This window comes from Dipodomys merriami, unplaced genomic scaffold (assembly GCF_024711535.1).
Source record: "Dipodomys merriami isolate MVZ:Mamm:240054 unplaced genomic scaffold, mDipMer1.0.p SCAF_3, whole genome shotgun sequence".
NCBI classification, from domain to species: domain Eukaryota; kingdom Metazoa; phylum Chordata; class Mammalia; order Rodentia; family Heteromyidae; genus Dipodomys; species Dipodomys merriami.
Window position 1 is genome coordinate 63,202,465 of NW_027204492.1, and position 24,974 is coordinate 63,227,438.

The window sequence follows — 24,974 nt, forward strand, 5'->3', positions numbered from 1 at the left end:
TATATGTAGTAATGTGTATGTGAATTAACTCAATGTAGCCATTTTACACTTAAAAATACACTATACATGGTAAAGATATACAATTTGATTTGTCAATCAAAATTAAGATGAATTGTGATGTTAAGCAACAAAACAAATGAAATTAAAGCTGATTCTTTATAAGATTGACAAATCTTCAGCTACATTGACTAAAAAAAAGAGTAGACCTATTATTAAAACTATATATTAATCTGGAGACCTTACTGTCAATGTTATACAAGTAAAAATAATTATAAGAGGCTGAGTGTGATATGAATAAGACCCGATTTCAATCAATAAGCTAAGTGTGGTGGTGTATACTTATGGTACTGACTGTGGGAGGCCATAGTTAGGAGGTTGCCTGTCTGCTATATCCAGGTAAAATCATAAAATGCCATCCAGAAAATAAAAACAAAGCTTGTGGAATGCCTCAAGTGGTAGAGTGCCTGCCTAGCAAGAGTAAGGCCCTGAATTCAAATCCAATAACACACAAATCCAGATGCAGTGGCTCCCACCTGTGATAGTAGCTATTTGGTAGGCTGAGACTAGAAGGACAAAGGTTCAATATCAGCCTGGGGGGAAAGTGTTCATGAGACCCCTTCTTAACCAATAGCTGGGAAAAGTGGCATATGCCTATCATTCCAGCTATGAAGTGGTCTGAGATGAGAAGGACTGCAGTTCTAGGTGATCGGAGGGAGCGGGGGAGACTTCATCTCAACAGAAAAAGCTGAATAAGTACACATCTACACATCTGTCATCCCAGCAATGATGGGAAACCTAAAACAGGATTTTGGTTCAGGCAAAAAGTGAGACCTTATTCCAAAATAAACACACACACACCAGTTTGGTGCTTGATTTGGAACACATATACTAAAATTAGAACTATACAGAGAAGATAATAGCTTCTGTGCAAGGATATCATGCAAATATGTGGTGTTCCATATTTTTTCATCAATAAACGGGCTAGAAGTATGGCTCAGTGGTAGAGGGCCTGCCTAGCTTGTACAAAGCCCCCAGTTCAAACCTTAGTAATAGCAATGAAAAAGGAATAAAAGACAATACTATGTTATTATACATCAATGAATTAGATAGTAAAGATGAAATGGAATAGTCATTAGAAACACAGAAAATATTCATGAAGAAATAAGACATTTGAACAGACTTAGAACATTTAAACAGATTGAAGAATTAATCAAGAGCCTTCCATTAAAGTCCAGGACTAGATGACTTCAATGACTTCATTTATGAGTGCTATCCATCATTTAAAGAGGAATTAATATTGATTCCTCCAAACTCTTCCAAAACTTAAAAGAGAAGAAAATGTTTCCTACATCATACTGAGTCCAGCATCATTCCAATACCAAAGCCAGATAAAGGTTTGTAAGAAAATTGTAAATACCCCTTATGATTATATACAATACCTACAAAATTCTAACACATTTTGCAACATGTTAAAGGAAATATATATATCAGGATCAACTAGAATTTTTCCAAGCAATGAGAGTATAGTTCAAAATAAGAAAATAAGTCAGTTGTGCAATACACTAATAGAATCAAGGGGAAAGTCTTTTACAATTATTTCTATTGACTAAGAAAAAGAATATGAAAACCACCTACAATGTTTGTATGATCAAAACACATTATAAATCAGAAACAGAAGTTTCTCAGCCAGATAAAGGGCTTTTATGAGAAATCTGCAGTTAATATCATACTTACTGGGAAAGACTAGAAACTTTCCTCAGTGTTCTATTGAATATTGTGCCTGAAATAGCTGGACAGAAAAATTAAACAGGGACAATAAAAGCATTCAAATGAGAAACAACAAAATAAAACAACTTCCATTTGTAGGTGTCATGATCCATAAAAATTCCATAAGATGCTATTAGAATTAATTAGCAAATCCAGTAACATTGTAAGATTGGAGATTAGTAATAACACAGGATTAATACACAAAATCAAATGTATTTGTATACAATAGCAATGAAAACTCCTGAAGTAAAATTACAATTCATTAACAATAACATCTAAAATAAAATAGCTAATAATATATATAAAATTCTTGTCAACTGAAAAGTGCAAAAACCATTTCTGAAAAAAAATAAATGGCTAAATAGGTATCTCATGATCATGAATTGGGAGATGTAATATTGTTACCTAAAAATGACCTGTGGAATTAATTCCATCTCTACTATTTTTTTTTGAGAAATGCAATTCCCAATTTTCAACTTCACATGGAATTACAAGGGGTACATAAAAGCAAATATTGAAGGAAATAATAGAGCTAGACGATGGAGTCCTAAAATACATAGATGCCATTTCTCCACTAGTTATCCCAACCCGCATAAAGTATTGTACAATGAGGCTGGTACCATTGAACCTGCCTTTTGGAATTCACTTTCCAATACTGAATGAGTTTGACTTTTCCTCTGGAAAAAGGCTCCCAACAACCTCTAAATGACCATGACGGCTCCTATCGATTTATGGTGAGACAGTCCTGGAATCATACCTCACTTCTCTACCATCACCTCACCTACATGCCAGGGCAGACTCAAGGAGGAGCTACATGTTCTCACTCAGGTCTCTCTCAGCTACAATTTTTTGTATGGTGTCAGAAGGAAGTAGGCAGCCGGGAAAAATGTCAGGCCCTGAGGGGAAAACAGGCTGCTGCCAAAAAAGACCACGTTCCTACCAAAAATATCATCTGAGTCATCCATTCTTCAACTGCACTGGCCTAAGGCCACTCAAACTGGCAAAACAAGCTATGTGCCCCAAGTCCCTGCTCACTACAAGTGCTGCTTTTACGTGGTCTATAAAAGCCCTGATACAACTACACTCAATGTGACCTCTCTGATCCCAACCAGGGAGTTCGCCCGGGAGCGTACCCCAATAAACTTTTCTTTCTTCACCTTTACCTCCTCCCGTGTGTTTGTTCCTCACCTAAAGCCTTACATATGGTACTAGATTTTGAACTCAGAGCCTCATGCTTGCTAGACAGGTAGTCTTTGGTTTAGTTATTTTTAGGCCGGGGGTCTAGCTTTTACCTGGAGCCATCGATGGACCACAATCCACCTACCTAGGGCCTCCCATGTGGCTGGGTAACAGATATGCACTATCACTCTGAGATGATGGCTTGTGAAATTTTTGCCTGGGCTAGCTTGTAACCATGATCCTCCTGATGTCTACATTCTGAGTGGTTGGCATTATAGCTATAACCTACCTCACTCATCTTCTCAGCTACACCCTTAAACTTGCATTTCCTAGGATCCTAAAGGTTTTGTACTTAGAACATAATTTATACATGTTACCTCTAAGCAAAATATTCAACTTACAGATTGTTTAAAAGTTAAGGAAATTGATATGTGCACCAAAATCTGGAATGTAATTCTGTATTATTTCAATGAAGTTCATACAATATCCCTAGATACAACTCAGAGTAAAAAGGAAAAAAATAGTTAGATGAGTCACACTTCTGATTTCAAAACTGAGTGTACAATATTCTTATATACAACTCCGAGTAAAAAGGAAAAAAAACAAAAACTGATTTATAATATCCTTAGATAGAACTCAGGGGAAAAGGAGAAAAAAGAATCATACTTCTGATTTCAAAACTTAGTAAAAAAAAAGAGTCACAGTAATCAAAACAATAGGAACTGGAGTAAAGATACACATACAACCAATATAGAATAGACAGTCCAGAAAAAATCCCACATATAAATGGGCAAATGATTTTTGACAAGGGTGCCAAGGCATCCTTGCATTAGGTACAATAGAGAGAGGAGTTTTGCCAGGTGCTGTTGGCTCAAGCCTGTAATCTTAGTGACTCAGGAGGCTGAGATCTGAGGATCACTGTTCAAAGCCAGGATAGTCTATGAAACTCTCTAATTAACCACCAGAAACCTGGAAGTGGCACTGTGGCTCAAAGTGATAGAACACTAGCCTTGAGTGAAAAAGCTCAGGGACGGGGGGGGGGGGGGGGGGGGGGGGGGGGGAAGAAGGTCTTCAACAAATTCTTCTGGGATGACTTGATATGCACCTGAAAAAGTTTGAGTCTTATCTCACATCATTTGCCAAAATAAACTTAAATGAACCAGTGACCTAAATGAAAGAGATGAAACTACAATACTTCTTCTGGATTAATCAATTACCCCAGAGCAAGGGGTTAAATTGAGAGGAATGGGGAAGAAAGATGAATTGGGGTAATAGCAATCTAAGTGTATTGTACTTATAAGCTGATTTGTTGTGCTGCTACTTCCTTATACAACTACTTTAAGATAATAAAAACATAATTAAAAGTGAAGTATTTCAAAGAAACTGAACCAATAGGCTATGTGTACATGTACAGAAAAGAGATTTATTTTAAATGATAGGCTCAGACAAGTCTGGAGTTTATCAAGTCCAAAATCTGCAGGTGAGGCTGGCAAGCTGGATGTTCAGAGCAGAAACAATATTGTATTTGAAGTCCAAAGTCCATCTGCTGCAGAACTTCCCCCCACCCCCTCTTTCAGGGAGGTAAATCTTTTGTTCAATTTAGGCTTAGGTTCACTTACATTACAAAGGTCAGTGCTAAATCTATTCAAAGACCATCAATTTAAATGTTAATGTCTCCCAGAAAGGCCCCAGTAAAACATCCAGAATAACATCTTATCTTACACTTTGATACTGTGACCCCAGTCAAGTTGACTGGTAGAATAAACCAGCACAGTATTTTAGAAGAAAAAATAGTGATGAATGTTTATTACTTTGTGTTTGGCAATGAGTTACTAGCCATAACACCAACAACACAAGAAGCAAAAAATATAGACAAACTATACTTCAAAATTTGAAGTCTGCATCCATCAATGACCATCATCAAGAAACATAAAATATAATATACAGAATGGGAAAAAATATTTCCAAGTCACATATCCTAAAAAGGTCTAGTATCCAGAATATATAAAAAATGACTATAATTCAACAACAAAAAAACCAACAACTCTGTTAAAACTGGCAAAAGACTAAATATGACACTTCATGAAAGAAGATATAGTATACAAATGACCAATAAAACCCTCAACATTACTAGTCATTGTTAGGCTTTTTAAAAAGAGGTGGCCAAGTAAGAACAGCACCACGCACATGGTATTCAGGTAAGGGGTAGGTTTATTTGGTAGACCTGGGGGGACCAGGCAAGGTTGGCACTCCACGCTGCTTGCAAAAGACCTGGGAAAGAGCTGAGAAAGAGCTAGAAAAGAGAAGAGAGAGCTGGGAAAGAGGTGGAAAAGAAAGAGCTAGAAAAGAGAAGAGAGAGCTGAAAAAGAGAAGAGAGAGCTGGGAAAGACAGAAAAGAGCTAGAAAAGAGAGAAAAGAGCTAGAAAAGAGAGCATCTGGGAAAGTTGGGAAAGAGAGAGCTAGGAAAGACAAGGGAGTTGGGAAAGAGAAGAGAAGGAAAGAGCTGAGAAAGAGCTAGAAAAGAGCACAGACAGAGTCTGGGCCTGGGCTAGGCCTTATCTAGGGTATGGGCGGAGAAAGGTGTGGCCACATCAGATTAAGATGTGACCTCAGCGCATGCAGATGTGACCTCTTCCAGGTGTGCCAGTTGCCTAGGTAACGCAGGTACTGGGTGAGGTCTCATCACCGTCCAGGAATGGACCTTACAGTCATCAGGGAAATGCACAACCCATACATAATAAGCTATGTAGTGGTCACTAGGGTAATTACAAAGAAAAAAGGGAAAATGATGCTGGCAAGGATGGGAAGTAACTGGAATCCTTCTGCAGTGCTGGTGGGAATATCAAATGGTATAGCTGCTGTAAAAAGCAGTACAATTGCTCCTCAAAAGTTAAACATAGAATTACTATAGGACTCAGCAATTCTACTCCTAATTATATATCCAAAAGAATTGGAAGCAGGCAGGCAGGCACTCAACCAAATACTTGTACACAAATTCATAGCACATAAATGTGGGAATAATTGGTAAATGTCCAACAGTGGCTGGGTGGATTAAGAAAAGTGGCATACTCATATAACAGATTATTGGTCAGCTATGGGAAATATTGAAGGGTTTATATATGGGGTAGCATTAAGACTTGCTAAAATTGGCATGAACTATTGAAAATACTATGCTCAGTTAAAGAAAGGTGAAGGTTAGGGGTCATATTCTACTTATATGAATTGTTCAAAAATAGAAATAAATGGAGACAGACAATTTGTGATTGTTGGGGGGGAGGAGGAGACAGAAAATTGGGTATAAGTATGTAATCAGTACAAGGGGGTCTTTTGAGCAGATAAAAAATGTTTCTAAATTTCATGGAATGTTGCAGATTTACTAAATACCACTAAGTTGTAAACTTTAAGATGCTTAATAATTTATGTTATATAAATCTTATTAAAAGTTAAAAAAGGAGGAGGCTGCAATGCTTGGTAAGAAATGTATGCATTATCCTGCCCATGTAATTGTAGCCCCTCTGTACAGTATGTTCTCAAATAAAATTAAATTAAATTAAAAAAAAAGTTAAAAAAGAAGTGAATGAAGTTGGAACTATTTTGTGTCCTGCTTACTTGCCTATTTTTAATGTGTATACTTTAGGGTCCAAAAGATTCTCTTCTCTGCTTTTCTCTCCCTTCCATTAGGATTAGATTGATGAGGAAACATCAAAATCTTTGACAGCTGTTTCCTTGGTCTTTCTTTCCAGGTCAGGGATGTTGGTATGAAGAGCTGATGTCTAATGAAATCACTGATCACAGCAAGAATAAGTTATGTTGAGTGACTAGAGCTGTGGATTGAATGGGATAGAGAAATGAAACTATAGGAAAGGACTGTCTTCATTTTTAGAAAATCGAGTTATAAAGTTGCTATTTAAGATGAGAAAGAAGAAGGCATAGGTTTAGTTGCAAAAAAAATCTTGAATCTTCTTTTGGCTGCATTGTAGTTGTGAAATCTATAAATCAGTAGAGATATTAAACAGAATTTAGTACAAGATGTACTTACTGTCCATTAGAAAGGAGGTTTCATTCCTAGAACTCTTTCTTCATAATTTTGATGGGTTCCTGGCTTCAGAAATCATTTACTTATCAGGGGTTATTCCATTGGGGAGGGACATACAGTCAGTCAGTCAGCATGTAGCAGATGTTGGGTTAGGCCACTGGGAGGCAGATTAAAGACAAAGTCACTGTCCTCAAGGAGTTAATGGTGGAGTGGGGGAGTGGGGCTAGAGGTACATAAAGGGGCCAATTATAGAACAACATGTTACAAAGTACTAGATAGAGTCAAGTACAACGTGCTATTGGGCCTAGAGGAGAGATCACTTCATTGTTCTTTAGGAGTCTGGCAAGAATTTACAGAGGAGTGACATCTGTGCATAGCAGGGGCATTTTTCCCCCCAGCTAGAATGTTAGTAAAATCACAGAGAAAACCCACTGAAAGAAGAATTATTAGTGTCCTGTTCCACCCTTTTGACTCAGAATTCCTAGTGCTGAGGCTCTAGAAATCTCTGGTGATTGTGACAAACAGATTGAGGTTATAGGTTATAGGTTGTATAAATCAGAGGATGACATCTATGCATCAGTGAAAAGTTGAATGTTTGGAAAAGCCAAATGTGTATGTGGGTGGTTTTCAATGGATGAAGACACCATAGTATGATGGAACCTAGATGCAAATGGGACACCTCAGAGAGATATTTGGGCACTCAGAAGTGAGACCCAGTGGAGATTTTTACCTTGAAAGTAATCTGCAGAGAGGCAACCTTTAGTTTAAATTCATGGGTGTAGATCGGATCATTTAGAAGGACAGTATAGCAGAGAAAAAAAGAGTACCAAAGATGAAGCCTGGGCTACCCCATATTTCAAGGTTGAGAGGAAAAGAAAGAAACAGAAAATTAGGCAGAGTACAAAATAGTAGAGTGGCATTGGGACCCCATGACAGGGTGATGCTCTGGAGAAGAAAAGGTAGTTCAATGAGAAGGTAGTGGAAAATTGCAGACTTGATGATGTAAAATATGGTTGGAATTGATGGGTACATGCTCAGTGACATTGAAGCCTAAGAGGATAAAGAGCAAACAAAGGAATGTGTTGGTGAGAACAATGATTGGGCTCCCCATGAGGTCAATCAGCTTACCACAATGAGTCCAATCAATATGGCAATGAGCAGTTGACCAATTGACCAATCAATAAGTTAGCCATGAATAGGTGGAGTTGATCCTGGGACATATACTCCAGCATGCAGAGTAGAGCTGATAAACTGGACTTCCTTTATGGCAACTACACATGATATACAATTGAAGCCCTTGGAATTCTTATCTATTCTTATCTATATCTTATAACTGTTGGGTGTTGTCATAGGAAAGGTATAATTGCAGTATCATGCATTTCGCTTCAAATGGCCCTGGGGATCTTTATAAAGCATGCACTTCTGAAGTTGGCCACCAGAAAACTCTCCCACACTGAATGATTCCAATCCCCCTTCTGCCCCAAAATTACCTACTTTCCTGCCATCAATTCCCTTTATGCTGTTGAGTAGATAGAATGGGAATTAGGAGAAGGAAGTGGGCTAGGAGAGGCGCAGATGACTTTAAAGATGAAGGGAGTCTTCTTTTATGACAGATAGAAAGCCAAGAATATGAGTACAGGCACTTATCATGGGGCTCATTTGCATTCTACTTAAGCAGGCCTGGTGTCCTTTGAGAAACCATCTGCCTTACTTACCCCTTGGAGCCAGTGAGCAGGACTTGCTTTGTAAGGACTAGAGCAGGAATTGGGAGCTGAGAGCACTTGTGTTGCATTGGCCAACCAGTGTCGGATGTCTATTCTCTGAGTGTCCACTTCTCTGAAAATATGGAGGAGAAGAAGATGAAGAAAAGGAACACCTAAGACTTCAGAAGCTTCCCTCTGTTCTAAAGGCTTGGCCCGTTTGGCCACAGCTCCGAAAAACTACTCTGCCTGTGAAAGCTGCAGACATCATGGTGTCCTCAGATTGGATTAGTCTTCCACTGCGAGATAAAGAAGGATGGTGCTTTGGAAGGTGATTATTATTTCAGCTGGTGAGGAAGCCCAATCTGGAAGCTGGGTGTGGAGAGCTGGTTGCCCACAGTGTGTGTGTGTGTGTGTGTGTGTGTGTGTGTGTGTGTGTGTGTGTGTGTGTGTGTGTGTGTGTGTGTGTGTGTGTGTGTGTGTGTGTGTGTGTGTGTGTGTGTAAGACCTAGGAAGGAGGGAGGAAGGAGAAGGAGGTTTGGCACAATTGTTAGTGTTTGTTATTTAATTAATGGTATGGGATATAATGTGTCTTCCTCTACATCCAGATTTGTATGTTGAATTCTACCTCCCAGTGATTCAGAATGTGAAATGTTTGGAGAATGTGTCTTTAATAAGATGATGAAGTTAAAAAAAAAGGCATTAAAAAAAAAACAAGGACATATAAGTGGAATGGAATCCAATTTATCTGATAGCCTTATAAGATGAGGACGTTTGAACACACAAAGACTATGAGCAATCATAAAAAGAAATTAGATATACACATATATTAGGTTAACTTTCATTTACTTTTAAGCAAGGAAGATACCAATTATCCTTCATGCAAGTAATGTGTTTATGTGGACATCTCGAATAAAAAGCTTCAGTTGTTTGGAATTAATTGTAACATGTTTTTCTGATTTTAAGAGTAATAAATTCTTATTGGAAAACATTCATCAATCTGGTGCCAGTGGTTCATGCCTGTAATCCTAGCTACTCAAGAAGCTGAGATCTGATGATCACAGCCAAAGCCAATCCAGGTAGGAAAGTCCAGGAGACTCTATCTTCAATTAATTGGCAAAAAGCTGGAAGTAGAACTTGGCTACAGTGGTAGACTATCAACCATGAGCAAAAAAACCCAAGTGTGAGTGTGAAGCCCTGAGTTCAAGCCATAGCACACAAAAAAGAAAATATTTATCAACATGACAGTAGAAATTTAGATAACCTTTTAAATTTGTCCTTCATGTATAACAAAAATTATACATACACACCTGTACCACATAGATATGTTAATAGATTTGTGTATTTTAGTTCTAAATTTTTACATGTATATACATTTAATAGGCTAATAATTCATGTTATTATGCAAATGATATTGCTGTTACTAATTTATAAAAACTGTATCAAGTTGGGTGTATTAGCATATGCCTGTAATCCTAGCACTTAGAGGCTGAGGTAGAAAGATCACTAGTTCTAGGCCTTCTTGGGCTACACAGTAAGATATTTTCTCAAACAATGACAATAGTGTATCAAAGTTACCTTGTCCTAAAACTGCTTTAAAATTTCTTAACTTAAATGAACAAATAAAAAGTTTCAAATATTTATGGTCGATAAGATAATATTTTGGTATATGTATTCATTATACAATGATTAGATCAAGATAATTAACATATCCATCAGCTCACATACTTATTTTTTATAGTAACAACCTTCAAGGCCTTTCTTTCTTTGCAATCTTCAAACAAATGATACACTATTAGTAATTATAGTCACCATGCTGTATATACATATCTAGAGATACAAGTATGGTAGTACATCCAAGCACTTGGAGACTGAAGTAGGATTATGATCTTAATGCTAACACAAGCTTACATAAAAGATTCTGTCTCAAAAAAATCTCCAGGCCTTACTCTTCCTGTTTCATTGAAAATGTGTATAGTTCTACTACCATGTTCCCACGTCTGTCTCTTCACAACCCTAGCCCCTACTAACAACTATTCTACCTCTACATCTAGGAATCTGACATTTTTATAGGCTGTGCTATCCTCCAGTTTCATCTATGAATTATGAACAGCAACATTTTCTTCTCCTCCTTTTCTTTATCCACTCATCTCTGCTCCTAGTCCCTTACCCCCTTCTATTTTCCTCTCTTTTTTCTTTCCCTTCTCCCCCCTCCTCTTTACCTTCTCCCTCTCTATTTTCCCTCCTCTTTCTTCTTCAGACATGGTTATACTATGTAAACTCAGGATGGCCTCAAACTTGTGATCCTCCTTGAGCTTCCCAAGTGCTGGGATTTCAGGCATGCATCACCATGTGCTGAGTTCCTTCTTTTTTAAGGGAGAATAGTATTCAACTGTACCTACATACAATTTCTTTCGTACAATACTTGGATTGCTTGCTCTATGTTAACTTTCTTTATCCACTCATTACTGATGTATACTTAAACTGATTTTTTATATCTTAGCTATTGTGAACAATGCTGTCATTCTTGTTAAATGTAGGCAGCAACTGAAGTATTTTTATTTTTATACATTTTATTTTTTATTTTATTTATTATACATTTTATTTTTATACAGCAAACACTGTGATATTGGTAGGTAGAAATAGCCTCAAATGATTTTTAAAGAAAATGATTTCTCTCTCTAGACCTATGATCTACAAAAAGTTTAATATGGATACTCATATCCTGAAATTGGTGCTGTTTTCTTATTCAATAACAAAAAAATTTTAGTCCTTAATGACAAGGTTTCCCATTGTTACCTCTGTGGGTTGTGGTTGACAATTTGCTTTTTTATGAAAACAAATGTGCATAATTTCTTGGTTTAAACCAATTAATCTTCTATCTTGTGTGTTATTTGTACATTTTTCTGTGTATACCAATATAGGGGTTTGAATTCAGGTCCTCTTGCTTGGCTTTTTTCTGCTGGTGCTCTACCACTTGATCCACACCTCAACTTCTAGCTTTTGGTTGGTTAATTAGAGATAAGACTCTCATGGACTTTTCTTCTGGGACTGACTGAACTGTGATTCAGTACACAGCCTCTTGAGTAGCTAGGATTACAGGCATGAGCCACAGGCACTTGGATATTTGTATAATCTTAACATGTAGAACTAAAATGCCCTTTCAAGAGACTTTATTGCTATAAGATACTATTGCTTTGGATTTGAAATTGTTGAGGATAGTATTTTGAAAAGACAACCATTATTTCCCTCAACTAATCATGTTGCTAGGAATACATGCACAAAGGAAAAACGGGGGAAGGTGATGGGCAGAAGGCAGATATCTGAAAGCTGGGAGGAAACCCTAAACCCACTCACTTCTTGATCTTAGATATTTGTTTGTCAGAACTATAAGAAAACAAATTTCTGTTAAGTCTTATAGTCTTTTATTATGATGATCATAGCAAATTATGTATACAGGTATGGTCTTGGATCTCTTTTAAGTTTCCCAGTAGGGAAGAATCACAGTGGTCAGAGACCTGCTGGATAAAGAGAAGTCAGGCCTTTGTTTTACTCCTTAGGTGAAATGTGGCACCAGTACCTTGACTAGCTGACCTTCCTTGCCATCTTACTGTAGTGTAATACCTAAAATAAATACTCAATATTATGTGCTGCCACCATCTCTGCTAAACTGGGAGGTCCTTTGATGGCCTAACCACAAGTTTCCCTCTCCACTCTGCTCTTGTATACTCTTTTCCCCAGTCAAATCATCTTCTTTATTCAGGAGACAGACAGCTCCTGCTTATAATATATACTGTTTCAGGGCAGGGAAGGTAGCTTAGTGGTAGAGTGCTTGCCTTGCACGCATGAGGCCCTTGGTTTGAGTCCTCACCACCACATAAGCAAAAAAAGCTGGAAGTGGCGCTATGGCTCAAGTGGTAGAGTGCTAGCCTTGAGCTGAAGAGCTGAGGGACAGCACCTAGGGCCAGAGTTCAGGCCCCACAACAGACAATATACATATATATATATATATATATATATATATATATATATATGTTTCAACAGCATAGCCTTTCAGTTCATTGCCAGTCTACCAAAATATTTAAGTAAGCTAATGATGTCCTTCCATGGCAGTTAGGGCTACCTTATCCCCTGATCCTATAAAAATCTGTCCCCCACAGCCACTGATGAGTCACTCTGCTACCAAACACAACATCTGTATGGTCCTTCTTGATACATAATGCAGTCCTCCCGTGACTGAGTAGAAAGGATTCATAACCCACTTTTAATCATCTCTGTCCGGGGGTAGATACCATGTTCAATGATCTCCATAGCCCTAGGATAGAAAGTTGTTAGAATATATACTCCCCAAAAGCCAGATCCACCATAGTCCAGCCTATGCAGCCATACTTCCACTTAAGTCCTCTGTGACCTGAGAGCCCTCTATTAAAGGAGTCCTTAGATATTAGACTTGTCCACATGCTATCTATCCACGTCAGTGCAACATGCAATGTCTGAACATGTGCAATGTGTTGTTTTATCACAACGTTGATGACCTTGATTCACTTCTGGGGTGCAGGAGTGAATCTTAAAGATAACAGATGTCTTCAAGATTACAGATATACAACCAATAATCTCAACACAATACACTAGAGGGTCAGGAAGAGATATGTCCAAAGAAAGTGGGGTGACAGGCCTTGTAGGAGAGAGCCTTCAAAGGACATCAAGGACAGAAATACCAAAAGGGGGGCTGGGAAGTTGGCTCAGTGGTAGAGCGCTTGCCTTGCATGCCTGAGGTCCTGGGTTCGATTCCTCAGCACCACATAAGCAAAAAGAAAAAAGCCGGAAGTGGTGCTGTGGCTCAAGTGGTATAGTGCTAGCCTTGAGCTGAAGAGCTGAGGGACAGTGCCCAGGCCCAGAGTTCAGACCCCACGACCCGACCAAAAAAAAAAGAAATACCAAAAGGAAGACTGCTCACTTCAGAAGATAATTCAAAAAAAGATTTCAAGGATTAAGTGATCAAAGGTGCTACAAGATCTCTTGAGTATGACCCCAGAATCCCCCTGATATACAGAATGCTTTCTCCCTCAGTTTGGTCTAGCTCTCTTTCTCTGTTTATTCACTCATTAAAATAAATTATTATTAAATAACCACTGTGTGCTAGTCAATATCTAGTAGGAAAAATAGACAGTAAACATATAACAAAAATTCATATTAGGATTTAATCAATGATGGACATGAATTTAATGATACTGTGAAAAATTAGTTTGAGGATGACCCATTTAAATAGGCTGCTTATGGAGGAAGTTATGATTAGTTACAACTGTGTAACAAACCACCTCAACTTACTGAAGTAGACCCTTCTGTAAAGATATATGGTTCCCGGATAAATGGTGTTCCCTCAATGGGAATGCCCAAAGTTCAGTACCGTACTGGGTATGTTTGATTTATTTTTCCCACAGTGCTGCCTAATTTCCACTAAAGACATATCACCTTTCAAAAAACCCTAAAAAATTCACTTTATTACTTCAATTAAGCACATTAACTTTCACTTTGCTTTGAGGACACCATTTACTTTCCTTCCCTTTTTAGTTTCCTTCCTTCCTTCTTTTTCCTTCCTTTATTTCTTCCCTCCCTCCCCTCTCTTCCTTCTTTCCTTCCTTTCATTTGTTCTTTCTTTCTTTCTTTCTTTCTTTCTTTCTTTCTTTCTTTCTTTCTTTCTTTCTTTCTTTCTTTCTTTCTTTCTTTCTTTCTCTTTCTCCTTCCCTCCTTCCTTCCCTTCCTCCCTCCCTCCCCCCTTCTTTTTTTTTGGGGGGGGGCCTGGTCGTGGGGCCTGAACTCTGGGCCTGGGCGCTGTCCCTCAGCTCTTCAGCTCAAGGCTAGCGCTCTACCACTTGAGCCACAGCGCCACTTCCGGCCTTTATTTTTCTGCTTATGTGTTGCTGAGGAATCAAACCCAGGGCCTCATGCATGCAAGGCCCCCTCTCTCTTTTTCTCTTTCTCTCTTTCCCTCCTGTTCTGATCTCTTGGGGCTTGAATTCATGACCTAGGCACTGTGTCTGAGCTTTTTTGCTCAAGGTGGGCTGAAGTAAGGAGATCAGGTCTGGCTGCACCATATTGGCCACATGTTGGATGTTAGTGTCTGGTATCTTGTCTTCATGCTTGGGGAAGAAAACCCCCTGCCCATCACTTGCCTCCTAGGTGATGGGCATGCCCAAATCCCTGGAGACAGAAGCAGGCACTTGGCTGTAACCTTACTGAACCTATCAGTCCAGTGCCTAGGACTGGGAATTTCCTGTGGATCCACCTCTTGCTCAGACCCTATTTAGGCCCAGACCAGACCAGCCGCCATTACCCGTGATGGTGTCCTGTGTCCTGTCTCCTGGCTCATCTCCAATTATCATGGCATCCCAATTCCACTCTCTATTGGAGCTGAATTGGCTTGTTGGTATTGTTTTTGTTCTTTTGTTCCTCTCTAGCATGTTTCCTAGCTGTGTTATGTGTTTTGGGGGCTTCAGGCCTTTGAAACAATAGACTGCATGCAGCCTGCTAATTGTATAATAATGACTGCAGTATTTCATATTCCAAAATGTGGCTTCTGGAATAATTGCACCTTACAACAGGCAATCTACCACTTCAGCTACAGCTCCACTTCAAGCTTTTTGGTGGTTAATTATAGATAAGAGTCTCATGGCCTTTCCTGCCCAGACTGGACTGGCTTTGAACCGATATCATCAGATCTCAGCCTCCTGAGTAGTAGGATTACAGGCATGAACCATTGGCACCTGGCTACATGTACTTTTGGGAATCATATTGCACAAAATCAAAAGCAGAGAAACACTTAGCAGATCACAGAACTATTTAATTGAAACTCATGATAATATGGGACTGAGAGTTTCTCTGCATCAACTTTGCATTAATGATAGTTTTCAGATTTTTTTATCCTCACACAGTTATCATTTTTTTTCATGAGCATGCATTAATTGTACAAAGGGGTTTCAATGTGACCTTAGCGTACATGCACATTATGTACTTTAATCAAATTTACCCCCTTTATTGTACATTCCTGACCCATGTCTTTTTATTTCATGGTTAATGGGCTTCATTTATTACTTCCATATATACATATAAAGGACCTAAAACATAATCACCACCCCACAGTCAATTTGTGAGTGTGCACATGTTCACGTTTGCCCATATGCATGAAGGTCTTGGTGCTTGAACTCAGGGCCTGGGTGCTGTCCCTCAACTATTTTCACTCAAGGCTAGTGCTGCTCTATCACTTGAGCCACAGCTCCAATTCTGGATTTTGTGTGGTTAATTGGAGATAAGAGTCTCACAGACTTTCCTTCCCAGGGTGGCTGTGAACTGTGATCTTCAGATCTCAGCCTCCATAGTAGCTAGGATTACAGGTATGAGTCTATAATTTTTTTGGTCTAGCTGTCTCTGTTTTTTTTTTTGTTTTTTGTTTTTTATTTTTTGTTAGTCGGAGCCTTGAACTCTGGGCTTGGGCACTGTCCCTTAGCTCTTCAGCTCAAGGCGAGCGCTCTACCACTTGAGCCACAGCGCCACTTCCACTGTCTCTGTGTTTTGTTGTTATTAGAATATATTGGTTGTACAAGGTAGTTGCATTGTGGTATTTCCATACATGAATACAAGGTTTTCTCATCAAATTCACACACTGTATCATTCTCCTTCATCTTCTATTACCTCTTCTTAAAACATGTTTCATTGTTCAATTTTCAGACATGCTTCTAAGGCACTTCAACCATATTTACTGTCTATCCTGTCTGTTCATGATCCTCATCCTACTGGTACTCACCTCCCATAAATTCCTATTGTTCGCTTTCTTTAGTATGTATTATATATACAGAGGGGTTTCATTCTGGCATTTCACACATGCATATGGTATATTTTACTTATTCATATGCATATGAGAGAGAAGGTGTAATATTTTTCTTTTTTAGTCTGCTTCATTTAATGTGAAGATCTCCCATTCTATCCATTTTCCTGTAAATGCTAGGAATATATTTTTATTTTCCTTCTAATTATTTTTTGGGGGGTCCGGTCATGGGGCCTGAACTCTGGGCCTGGGCACTGTCCCTCAGCTCTTCAGCTCAAGGCTAGTGCTCTACCATGTGAGCCATAGTGTCAATTCCGGCTTTTTTCTTTTTGCTTTTACGGGGTGCTGAGGAATTGAACCCAGGGCCTCATGCATGCAAGGCAAGTGCTCTACCACTGAGCCACCTTCCCAGCCCCTTCCTTCTAATTTTTTCAATGACTCATTGATCATCCAAAAGTGAATTTTTGACTCTACATAGTCTCTCTTGCAGTTGACCTCTAGTTTTATCCCATTGGATTCAATACTGTATAGGCGTTTACTATAATTTATCTTAATTTTACTATAATTTAATTATCTGAATAAGTACTTTCTTCATGTCTTAAAATAAGATCACATTGTCTGGTCATATGCATGAAATCACTTGAATATGTCCAAATGATAAGATATGTCATGAAGATTTTTGTCTGTTTTCTTTCATTTGTTTTACAGTTTAGCTCATATATGAAACAACCTACTTTGAGGAGATTTTGTGTATAGTATAAAATAAAGTTACAATCTCATAATCTCATTCTTCTGCTTATAGATATCTAGTTTTCTCTACATTATTTATTGAAAAGGATATCCTTCCTCCACTGTGTGTTTCTAGCTCCTTTATCAAAAATCAGTTGACTTCACTTTGGCAAGCAGTATAGTCATACCAAATGGGCAGAACAAGCTGGAAAAACACAAGAAAAATGGCAAGTCCATGTATCTCAACTCCCACTCATGATAATCAGGTGACAGAACAGTTAATGAATAATCCAGAGGAGAGTTCCCAAAAAGCTCTACAAACATTACTGGTAAACATGGTGAATGAAAAGATTGAAAACCTGCAATGGACTCTGTGAGCGTGATAGGGAGAAAGAGGAGGCAAACCAAAGATTAATACAGGAATTGTGTGAGCAGGCTGAGAACAGTCAAAGAGAAAGTCAGGAATTGTGTGAGCAGGCTAACAGTCAAAGAGAGCTCCAGGAATTGCATGAACGTGAGGAATCTAATCAAAGAGTAATACAGGAATTGCCAGAGCAGGATGAGAATAGACAAAGATCAATAGAGGCATTCATGGAATCCATAAACAGACAGCTGAAAGAATTGAGGGAGACCACAAAGGGAATGCTGAATGGAGCCCAACAGAAGGAATGGGAGTTCAAGGAAACCATAACCAATCAACTAAGTGATTTGAGAATAAACACTGAACACCAAATTAAGGAAGTAAAGAAGTTCATACAAGATCTAAAACAAAGCTCCAACAAAGAATTTGAAGCCATCAAAGCTGACCAATTAGAAGGAAAAAAAATACAAAACAAAGTAGAAAGTCTTGACAGTAGGTTAGACCATGCAGAAGATTGAACCTCGGGGATTTAAGACAGTCTAGATATTATAGAGAAAGAACATACAACTATCCAAGACAAATCCAAGAAATATGATAGATCTATTCAACATTTGGAAGACACCATTAGAAGGCCTAATCTGAGAATAATGGGTGTAGGGAGCACCTAGAGACCTAATGGTCTAGGAAATTTATTTAACAGAATCCTAGCAGAGAACTTCTCAAACATGCAAAAAGATATGCCTATTCAGATACAAGAAGCTTTTAGAACTCCAAATAGACCAGACCAGAACAGGACATCCTATCGTCACATTATAATCCACAAAGGATAAATTCAGACCAAGGAAAATATCCTTAAAGCTGTCAAGGAGAAAAGATCAATCACCTATAAAGGGAAACCAATTATAATCACCTCAGATTTCTCAGCAGAGACAATTAAAGCAAGAAGAGCCTGGAATGGTGTATGCCATGCCCTAAAGACAAACAACTATCAACCAAGAATACTGTACCCTGCTAAACTCTCCTTCAACTTCAATGCGATACCTATCAATATTTCAACCTCATTCTTCAAGGAAATAGAGGAGGCAATCCAAAAATTCATATGGAACAATAAAAGCCCCTGAATAGCAAAAACGATCCTTAACAGAAAGAACAGTGCTGGAGGAATATCAATACCAAATTTCAAACTCTACTACAAAGCCATAGTAATCAAAACAGCTTGGTACTGGCACAAGAACAGACCTCAGGACCGATGGAATAGAATTGAAAACCCAGAAAGGAACCTACAGACCTATAGTCATCTAATCTTTGATAAGGGAGCTAAAAAATAGAATGGAAGAAAAACAGCCTTTTCAGTAAATGGTGCTGGCAAGATTGGTTAATCACTTGTAGAAAACTAAAGCTAGATCCTTATATATCACCCTGCACCAGAATCAACTCCAAATGGATCAAAGACCTCAGAGTTAAAAACAGACACTCTGAAAACATTACAGGATGGAATAGGAGAAACCCTAGGTCTCCTTGGCACAGGCCGAAATTTTCTTAATAGAGACTCAGAAACACAACAAATCAAAGAAAGATTGGACAAATGGGATTGCATGAAATTGCAGAGCTTCTGCATGGCAAAAGCCCACGGATTGGGAGAAGATCTTCACTAGCCATATAATGGACAAGGGTCTCATATCTAAAATATACCGGAACTCAAAAAATTAAATACCTCAATAACAAGTCCTCAAAGGAACAACTGCCCGATAAATAAATGGGCTAAAGACTTAAAGAGAAACTTCTCTGAAGAGGAAAGAAGGATAGCCAATGGACACATGCACAAATGCTCAACCTCCCTAGCCATAAAAGAAATGCAAATCAAAACAACATTGAGATACCACCTCACCCCAGTTAGAATGACTATAATCAAGAACTCTAGTAACAACAGATGCTGGAGGGGATATGGACAGAAGGGAACCCTACTGCATTGTTGGTGGGAGTGTAAACTTGTTCAACCACTTTGGAAAGCAGTATGGAGGTTTTTCAAAAAACTCCACATAGAACTCCCCTATGACCCAGTAAACCCACTTTTGGGCGTTTACCCAAACGGTCATAAACAAGGCCATACTACAGCTACCAGCACAACTATGTTTATTGCAGCATTATTTACCATAGCTAAGATATGGAACCAACCCAGATGCACCTCAGTAGATGAATGGATCAAGAAAACGTGATATAGATAGATAGATAGATAGATAGATAGATAGATAGATAGATAGATAGATAGATAGATAGATAGATAGATGAATTCTATGCCCCCATCAGAAAGAATGACATCGCCCCATTTGTTAGGAAATGGAAAGACTTGGAAAAAAAGTTATATTCGGTGAAGTAAGCCAGGCCCAAAGAAGCATAGGTCTCATGGTTTCCTTTATCTGCAATAACTAGTATATGTCTAGGACAAGCAGAAAAGGTCAAAAACTATGTACATATGACCATATAAGATGATGCTAAGTGAAATGAACTCTCAGATAGGGACACAAGAGGTTTTAACTTTCCTGGTGTTGTTTTTAATGTACTTATAAGGTACTATGTGATTTTTTTGTTTCTCTTGCATGTTCTTCCCCGTTGGTATAACCCCTGTTGTCACTGTATTTGATTCCTTTGCCCTGAATCTTGTATATACATTTTTCTGATTTGGGAAGGAGAAGAGAAATATCAAAAAGCTGAAGTAAGGATATAGGTTGACCCATTGTAAGAATGAGATGTATAAGACACTATGTTGAAAATGAACTTTACAACTTGGGGGTGGGGAGGAGGGAGGAGTTGTGGAGGTTGGGAAGCAAGGGATGGTAGGGAAAAACAAAGGAAGGGGTAACAATGCTCAATAGGAAATGCACTCATTACCTTACTCATGTAACTGTAACCCTTCTGTACAGTATCTTTACAATAAAAAATATATATATTAAAAAAAGCAAAACCAAAAAAAATCAGTTGACTGTAAACTCACAGGTATATGTCTAGGCCCTCTATTCTATTTTATCAGACAACAGGTCTGCTATAATGCCAATACCATGCTACTTTGATTACTACAGTTTTGTGAATGAAGTCAGAGTATTACCTTCAGGTTTCTCTGCTTAAGATTGCCTGAACTATTTATAATTTTTGTATTTCCATCTTATTTGTATTATTTTCCTATTTCTGTGAAGATTGATTTTGGAACTTTGATAAGGATTGCATTGAATCTTTAGATCACTTTGGATAGTATGGACATTTAAACTGTATTCTTTGTTCTATGGACACAAGGTATCTTTCCATGTATTTGAGTCATCTTCAGTTTCTTGCTTCAATGTTTTACAGCTTTAAGTACATAGACCTTTCACTTATTTTGTAAAATTTACTCCTAATGTTTTATGTTTCTGTGTTATTGTCAATGAGATTGTTTTCTTAATTTCTTTTTGAGTAGTTTGTTGTTAGAGATACTGATTTTTGTATTGATTGTATACCTTACAACTTTACTGAATTTATCATTCTTAACCATTGTTAATAGAGTCCTTACAATTGTCTCTCTATAAGAGTATATTGGGCTGGAAGTGGCGCTGTAGCTCAAGTGGTAGAGCGCTCGCCTTGAGCTGAAGAGCTGAAGGACAGAGCCCAGGCCCAGAGTTCAAGCCCCACGGCCGACAAAAAAAAAAAAAAAAAAGAGTATGTTGGGGATTGGGAAGGTGGCTCAGTAATAGAGAGCTTGCCTCCCATGCATGAAGCCCTGGGTTCCATTCCTCAGCACCACATAAGCAGAAAAAGCCAGAAGTGGCGCTGTGGCTCAATGGTAGAGCTCTAGCCTTGAGCTGAAGAGCTGAGGGACAGTGCCCGGGCCTAGAGTTCAGGCCCCACAACTGACAAAAAAATGAGTATATTGGAGCCAGGTGCCAGGCTCATGCCTACTAAGGAGGCTGAGATCTGATGATCACAGTTCAAAGCCAGCCAGGGCAGGAAGTCTGTGAAACTTTTATCTGCAATAAAACTTCTCAGAAAAAGCCAGAAGTGGAGCAGTGGCTCAAGTGGTAGAGTGCTATCCTTGAGCAAGAGAAGCTCCAGGACAATGCACAGGCCATGAGGTCCAGGCCCAGTACTGGCAAAAAAGAGCATGTTGGCTAGGTGTGGAGGCACATGCCCATAATCTCACTACTCAAAAAGGCTGAGGCAGGAGTGTCCCAAGTGTGTGGTCAGCTTGGACTATTATAGTGAGAGCCTGTATCAAAAACAGAATAAAATAAATAAGAGCATGTTGTCAAAAGAAACCATTTCACTTCTTTTGGTGTTAATTTCTAGTTTCATTCCAGTATAATTTAATAAGATACAGGAAGCTATTTTAATCTTCTTGTATTTGTTAAGATGTGCTTAATGTTGTACAGCATATTTTATATTTAGAGAAATTTTATAAGGTTCTAAGTTAAGTGTGTATTCTGTAGCTGGTGAGTAGAATATTCCACAGATATCTCATGTGCATTTGACCTACAGCGTCATTTGATCCTTAACTTTCTTTGAGTTTTGGGAGAAGATAACTTATCTATTCTTGGGAGTAAGGTATCAAAGTCACCCATTATTCATGTGTTGGGGGTCTATCTGTAGTTTTTATCTCCATTAGTGTATGTTTTATGAACTTGTATATGCCAAAGTTTGGTGTGTGTATGCTTAGCATTGTTAAATTGAAGAATATACAAGAATGTCCTTGATGAAACAGTGTTAATCTCATTATATTTTTAAACTTTGAGTAAATGTCTTTGTTTCAGTATCTGTATGATGATGTAAGAGTAACATATAAAGTATTCTAAAATATTATGCTTGTCTTGAGAAAAAATGCATGAGTTTTTTTTAGTTCTTAGATGAACTAATATTATTTCATGAAATTCATTTTTTAAATTTGATAAACTGATATATAGGCATTCTATATATATATTCATATTTGGGCATTTGGCAGATATTTTTTTACATGAGTAAAGTAAAATTGTCACCTTGAAAAACCTGTTAGTAGCTGGAAACAGGTGGCTCACACCTGTAATTCTAGTTACTCAGGAAGCTGAGATCTGAGGATCATGGTTCTGAAGGGTTAAAGTTTTGAGGCAGTGACCACTTGTTGCTTGTTTCTGTCTAGCAGAGCAACACGTGGTGGTAATCCAAACACCTGGTTGATTGTGTGCCTTTATAACCCCTGCAAATCTTTAGTCCGGGGCTCTCTGTGTCAGAGTGTAGGACGAGGCCCAAGCTGCAGCCCATTTAAATAACACCTTAAAACAGCTGTAAAGTCTGACTCTCAGTAGTCTTCTTGGTGGGGGTCCTGCAACCTAGGCACAAAATATTAGTGGGGGCTCATCCGGGATCCCCCTAAAGACCCCCAAGACCTCAGACTCCAAAGGTAAAACAGCGCTGTCTTTGTTAATTTGTCTTGTCCTGTCATTTGTCTGTTTTTCTTTCGTTTTCCCTTGTGAGGACGGCCGCTCCAATTCATAAAGGGTTGTCGAAGTGGACGTGCTTGCACAACAACCCTGGAAGAACTGGAAGACATCCCAGATCCTCTTGTGAGGCAGGGGTCCTTGGAACCCCACCATGTGAATTGTGGGGCGTGGGGCGGTTTGGTGTTGGGCCAGAACTGACCAAGAGGGCCTCCTAACTGAGGCCCAACTCGCCCACTGTGGGTCTGCTCCTTCTGCTGTGGGGTGTGGGTGTGGAACCCCGCTGTGACAGGAGTCAGCAGACCAATTTGGGAGATCTCCACTTCATAAGTTTTGTTTTGTTTTGTTTTGTTTTTACTGTCAGGCCTGCGTGTGTGTTTTGTTTGTACTTTTTATTGTTTTTTGGACTGTATGACTGACGGCACTGGAAACCATGGGCACCACTCCATCTAGCCCCCTAGACTTACAAAAAGAAACTAAGAAAGATGAAAAGAAATTGTACCCCCCAGTTTTTCAGGGAAATAACTTGGAAGAAGAAATGTTTCCTCCCCCATACTCCCCTTCCCAGGTTCCTTTTGCAGAACCTGAGAATGATCAAGAGGAGGAGGGAGCTATAGAACCAGCAGCCGAACCCTCGGCACCTGCCCTTAAAGTTTGTGAGGGGCCAGTCACTCGACGACCCCGTGGGATGAATCCCCCTTCTAATGCAGCTGTTTTTCTCTTACGTGCCATAGGTCCTGTGGATGCGAATGGTCAACAGCAACTCCAATATTGGCCATTTTCTACCAGTGATCTATACAATTGGCACACACAAACTGCCCCCTTTTCTGAGAAATCCCAGGATTTAATTCATTTGCTTGAAACTATTCTCTTTACTCATCAGCCCACTTGGAATGATTGCAGTCAGCTTTTACAGGTCCTTTTTACCACCGAAGAGAGAGACTGTATCCGAGAGGCGGCTTGGAAACATATCTCTGGCCCCCCAGGAGTGCCCATCACAGATCCTGCCCTGATGGCTGCCTATTTTCCTGAGATCCAGCCAACATGGGACTACAATCCGGTTGAAGGTAGGGAGTGACTCCTTGTCTACCGCCAGGATCTGTTGGCAGGTCTCAAGGCAGCAGCTCGCCGACCTACTAATATGGCCAAAGTTTATGATGTTAGACAGGGAAGAAGTTAAAGTCTGCCAGCATATCTTGAGCGGCTCATGGAAGCTTTTAGTCAATATTTTGAGACCCAGGAGTCGGCTCAGATGATTATGTTTGCCTATATAAATAAAGCTGCACCAGACATAAAGCAAAAGTTGCAGGTTCTAGAGAAACTTGGTGAAAAGTCTATTAGGGATCTAGTAGCTGCTGCAGAAAAGGATTACAATAAGAGAGAGATAGAGGAGCAAAGACAGGAAAGGAAGGACAGAGAACGTGAAATTGAGCGTGAAAAGAGAAACTTGTTGGACTTGCCACTATCGCATGCCAAGCATACCTGGTTCACAGACTGCAGCAGTTTCTTTCGAGATGGAAAAAGGTATGCAGGCACAGCAGTCACCACAGACACTGAGATAGTGTGGACAGAAGCATTCCCCCAGGGAACGTCTGCACAAAGAGCAGAACTAGTGGCACACAAAAAAAGCCCTACAAATGGGAAAAGGGAAGAGACTAAACATTTACATGGACAGTCGGTATGCTTTTGCCACCATGCATGTCCATGGAGCCAATTACCAAGAGAGGGAGCTACTGACAGCTGAGGGAAAGACTAATAAAAACAAGAAATTTTAAGCCTCATCCGGGCCATATAGGAACCAGCAAATATTGCCATTATGTACTGCCCTGGCCATCAGAAGGGAACTGATTCAATAACCAAAGGAAATAACTTGGCCAATCAGGCAGCTAAGGAGGTGGCCCTCCAGCCCAGAGTAGAAGTACTGACTCTAGTAGACCCAGGGCCA

At 39.1% G+C, this 24,974-nt stretch overlaps 1 pseudogene; it reads left to right on the forward strand.

Moving 5' to 3' along the window:
- Positions 1-865: 865 nt before the first annotated feature.
- On the forward strand, positions 866-966 carry LOC138840533 (U6 spliceosomal RNA; annotated as a pseudogene).
- Positions 967-24,974: the final 24,008 nt, after the last annotated feature.